We start from the raw sequence: 5,968 nt of genomic DNA, 5'->3' as shown, positions 1-5,968 counted from the left end.
TTCTCTCCCTTCCCCCACGTTTTCTTCCAGGAGCAAAGCAACAGAAATCTCTGACCTGATTGGCTCTGACCAAAAATCTCCATATGAAAAGGGGAAGAGTCAGTCATCCAAACCTCCAGCTTCTCCACTTTCTTTTTTGTTTTATTTTTTATTGGAACATTTTATCCTGGGCATTCAGAGTTGCCTGGTGGGGGGGAAATGATGCTTTCTCTCCAGCGCCTCTCTTTCTTTCTTATCATCAGTATCTTAACATGGCAAGGTGTTCCCTAACCTCCCTGTGAAGACCCTTGGGCACATCTGAGACGATCGAATGTTCAGCACCATGGACAGCTGAACATCTTACACGTCACCCCCCACCCCCACCCCCACCCCCACTTAGTGCTCATCAAAAACAAATGTTTATTTCACTTTCAGGTAAATTAAAATATTTTAAAAATATTTTCCCCAAGTCTTCTGTTTAAATATAAATCAGACCATATATTAGGGCTCTGACTTTCCCTACTATCAGCTTACTGTTACCTTATAAATAATTTTTACATATCTTTAAACCGAAACACCCTCCCATGCTCGCCTCCCGGTCTCCATTGCATCACCCATCCCCACCCTTTAAATATGCTCCTTGTTCTTTGGGGGAGGGGAAATTCTCATAGCGTAGTTTACTTTATGCCCATATATCTATGTTCATGGGCAAAACCACAGAAACAAGTGTGGTTTCTTGAGTGTGCATTTTTTTAGATGTCTTTATCTCCATCCCTAGGCCTCAAGGCAGTTGCTGAATTACAGAGGCTGGGAGGGAGCCGGGTAGGAGCTGTTCTGTACAGGGTCTCTCCTGCTTTGCTGACGTCCCTGTTGCCATGGTGCTAGGTAACTGCTGCAGGGGATGATTTCTTTCAGAACCAGTCACCGTGGGACCCTACAGTTAAAGAAAGGAAAAGGGAAAAGGGCTGAATTGATGAGGAGGACTTTCAATTAGCATTTTCAGAGCCAAATTTACCTAATGGCCCTTTCCTTAGTGAATTGTTGCCACCCTAAATCTTGAAAAGATTCTAGGAATTAGTATGGACACTGTGATGGTAACTTCCTCCATCCTCCACTGCTTTTTTTTTTTCCTTAAAAAATTCTATTTAGGTGCAACTGAATGAAAACACCAGCTTCATAAAACGACCGTGGAGCGCCATCACAGAGTAGAGGGAGGAGCAGGGGAAACATGCTTCTCTCCCTGGGTTTCTGACTTTTATACAGTACCGCTCACTGAAGTCCAACAGGCTCAACTGGGAGATACTTTAGAACCACAGGGAATTGCTGACACTAGGAACAATTTGCAAATGCTTTACAATTTTATGGGAGAAAAGATAAATATTTTTGAATGCGAGTTGCTAAATTATCTTAAAAATAAATTTGATTAGTAACATTAATCCCTTGGGTAGCATTTAGACTACCCCAAATTAGGGAGTTAAGTTAGCTATACATTTGTCTCATTAGCCTGACATATAACTGATTATTTCTAACTCAGAATCCTCATCATGGCAATTCTGAATATTTATTTTTTGGGGGAGAAATGCTGACTTTCAATGTGCAGGAATGCAAACTCTGTAAGAAAAGAGGTAGCATAGGGGACCCGGACTGTGATTTCAAGAAGCTGAAACTCCTACCTGACTCAAACAATCACAGCTTAAGATATATTTTACTTCTTTCATTTCAAGAGAAGAGTCAGGGTAATTCTAGTTTTTCCTGTATAAAACTCAGAGAAACTCAACTTTCATAAATCTAACACTTGCCACTTTAAGGAAATTCATTTATCAGGAATGTTGGATATGTTTTTGAAAAAAATTCTGACAGCCAGCAGGATGGTGATATATGTATCATCTCTTAGTCAATACCAACAACAACAGCTAATATTTAACATATGCCAGGTATTTAGTACATGATGTCATTTCATCCTCCCATCAAACCAGGAGATGGGTACTATTATTAACATTTCTGTTTTATAGATGAGGAAATTGAGGCTTAGAGAGGATAAGTAATGTGCCCAAAACTGCACAGCTAATTAGTGTGGGAGCTAGATCTGGTACTATTTAATCTGACCCCAGAGTAGGCACACTATACTATACTACTTTGCATCATGAATAATGAACTAGACTAAAACAACTTGTCAATTTAATATGATGTGATTCACAACTATAGGTCTTTGACAAGAGAAATAAAAAAGATTGCTTTCAACTGAGACCAACAAAATGACCAAATTATTCATTCCTTTTAGGATGGTTGCATATGTACATCATACCTTCATGATAAAGTAATAAAAATAATTTTATAAGGAACCATAATCCAGAGTATTATTAAGGATGGCTATAAAACATGCTATCTAATATACTTATTCTGTTAAAAAACATTAAATATGTAATCACTAAACTTATTCCTGGCCATTTGGAAGAAAAAAGAGACAGTTGTTTTCCATCCAAACCCATCAAACCCAATAATACTTGAATAGTTGTGATAATATTTTGAAAATAATTTATGTGATTTTTTTTTCTCCTCTGCCTGGGGAAACAATTTGCCTTGGGGATAGGGAGTGTGGCACTGTTTAGAAGTTACAAGATGAATGTAAAGAAAGAAGGAATCAATATTCAGCTCCTGAAATTAAAATAGGAGTATGCAGCAGGACCAGAGGAGTGAAATCCAGCCTACAATTTTTAAAGCCATCCTCAAGATTCCTTTAATTCTGCCTTTACTTGTCCTCAAAAACATGGAAGACTTTGCTCAGTATTTTGGTAGGGTAGAGCAGGTCTTCAGACTGGCACAGACAAAGACTTTCCCAAGGGTCCCATCTTCTGGTTTATTATAGGACTTCTTAAAGCACGCAGACAGTTTTATGGGAACTAATTTGGAGATCCTCATTTCCCCAAGCATGCTTTCTAAAGCTGATCTTCCTGAGAATTGGTGCAGTCAAGATGTCATGTGGCTCTTGGTTTCCACCTACTAGTTTTTCTTCCATTTTACCATGGAAGGGTGAGTTCTCACCCACCTTTACTTCAAATCCTACAATGGTGCATTGCTTGGATTTAAAAAGCTCCTGGGAACCAAACAAAGGAACAGCTGGAAATATTGGGAAGGCTATTGAGATATTAGTGAGCAGCTCCAATAATTGAGTAACAAGTCCTTTTAAAAATCAAGAACTTTTCCCACTGCCTTAAACAGAATTGAAAACAAATGACTGTCAAATTTTCCACTGAGAGAGTCATTAAAATAGTTTCCCTAAAAGAAAGCTTTTTTTCAATACATTCATTTTAGGAGACTTCAACACACCACTCACTCCAAAGGACAGATCCACCAGACAGAAAATAATTAAGGACACAGAGGCACTGAACAACACACTAGAACAGATGGACCTAACAGACATCTAAAGAACTCTACACCCAAAAGCAGCAGGATACACATTCTTCTCAAGTGTACATGGAACGTTTTCCAGAATAGACCACATACTAGGCCACAAAAAGAGCCTCAGTAAATTCAAAAAGATCGAAATTCTACCAACTAACTTCTCAGATCACAAAGGTATTAAACTAGAAATAAATTGTACAAAGAAAACAAAAAGGCTCACAAACACATGGAGGCTTAACAACATGTTCCTAAATAACCAATGAATCAATGACCAAATTAAAACAGAGATCAATGCCCCAACTTCTGTGGGATGCAGCAAAGGCATTTCTAAGAGGAAAGTATATAGCAATCCAGGCCTACTTAAAGAAGGAAGAACAATCCCAGATGAATAGGGATTGAGGACCTGCTCTACCCTACCAAAACACTGAGCAAAGTCTTCCATGTTTTTGAGGACAAGTAAAGGCAGAATTAAAGGAATTTCGGACCAGATGGATTCACCACTGAATTTTATCAGACATTTTAAGCAAGACATAATACCCATTCTCCCTAAAGTTTTCCAAAAAATAGAAGAGGAGTGAATACTTCCAAACTCATTCTATGAAGCCAGCATCACACTAATACCAAAACCAGACAAAGACACCACAAAAAAAGAAAACTACAGACCAATATCCCTGATGAACATAGATGCAAAAATGCTCAACAAAATATTAGCAAACTGAATTCAAAAATACATCAAGAGGATCATACACCATGATCAAGTGGAATTCATCTCAGAGATTCAAGGATGGTACAACATTTGAAAATCCATCAACAAAAAGGACAAAAACCACATGATCATCTCTATAGATGCTAAAAAGCATTCGACAAAATTCAAAATCCATTCATGATAAAAACTCTCAAGAAAATGGATATAGAAGGCAAGTACCTCAACATAATGAAGGTCATATATGACAGACTCACAGCCAACATCATACTTAACAGCGAGAAACTGAAAGTTTTTCCCCTAAGATCAGGAACAAGACAAGGATGCCCACTCTCTCCATTGTTATTCAACATAGTACAGGAGGTCCTAGCCACTGCAACCAGACAACACAAAGAGATAAAAGGAATCCAGATTGGTAAGGAAGTCAGACTATCAGATGAAAAGTTGTTAGGAACAGCTGGTTTGTAGGTTATTTACAAATCACAAAGGGAAATGTGTCCTTTTTCAATGGTGAGACTGGGAGGGGAGTCACCATCTTAACCAAGTAGCCAATTTAGCATCACTAATAGTGAGACAACCTGAATTTATGTGGGTAATGTGAAACAATGTGACTTAATGTTACTAGTGAAGTTTAACATTACTAGTGAAACATTCTAAAAATGTTTAACTTGACTCTAATCAAACCTCTACTCATAATGTCTAGTTAAAAAAAAAGGACTCAGGGGTGAGAGAAACAAGTTATAAGGCATTACGAGGAAATAACCAGCCAAATTGAGAATACAGAATATTCTAGAAGAGAACTAGTCTGGACTTATTAAAAAGTCAATGTCATGAAATTAGAAGGTATGCAGTTTGAAGGGTGCACTGTTACCATTTCACATTTAAAAAGACCAAATTGCAGCAAAGCATGTAATTTATTGAAATGCTGACTGGAGCTATAAAATATTTCGGAGATTGTATACCTGAAATATATACAATCTTATTTGTCAGTTATATTTCAATAATATGACTCAGTCTCCCAATATTTTGATTTAAATTCTTAGAGTCTGTTTGGCTCAGCTTAAGTCAGCCAGCCAGATCCAATCAGCTGTAGGCACTGGGATGGAGAAGTCCAGTACCACCCTCTCAGCACTCTAACAAATTGACAAATTTTGTAAAAGGGAAGGGCGAGGAGAGAGAGGAAATGACTGTCGTCTTAGGGTGTGTGTGTATGTTTTTTAAATTCCATTAACTCCCTGCTGGTGAGCCTGCCAGTAGCTACATGATAACCTCATAATCCCTATGGCCTCCCCCTCACCCCCACTTTAATCACCTGGATATGCGCCCTGCAACTGCTCATAGTTCTCCCACATACACACCATGCTGTTTCATGCCTCCACAACTGAGACCTGACACAGTTTCCTCTGCCTTCTCCACCTTGAGAACATCTACTCTTCTCTCAAATCTTTCTGGGTCCCATCTTCTCTTTGGTTCTAAACTCTTACCCTCACTCCCTCCAAAACAAGTTACTTACATCTTCCTGTTTATTATAGATTTCTTAAATTTTCATACCTATAACTCCTATTATTGCATGTATTATATTGCATTACATCTACAGATTTTTTAATCCATTTATTTTTATTAAGGTATCATTGATATTCACTCATTAGAAGGTTTCACATGAAAAACACGGTGGTTACTACATTCACCCATATTATCAAGTTCCCCCCATACCCCATTGAAGTCACTGTTCATTAGTGTAGTAAGATGTCACAGAGTCACTACTTGTCTTCTCTGTGCTACACTGTCTTCCCCGTGATCCCCCTCACACCATGTACCAATCAATACCCCTTGATCTACTTCTCCCTCCCTCCCCACCCATGCTCCCCTACCCCTCCCCTTTGG

The sequence above is a fragment of the Manis javanica genome, chromosome 15 (genome assembly GCF_040802235.1).
Source record: "Manis javanica isolate MJ-LG chromosome 15, MJ_LKY, whole genome shotgun sequence".
NCBI lineage: Eukaryota > Metazoa > Chordata > Mammalia > Pholidota > Manidae > Manis > Manis javanica.
Note: the sequence above shows the minus strand (reverse complement) of the source record.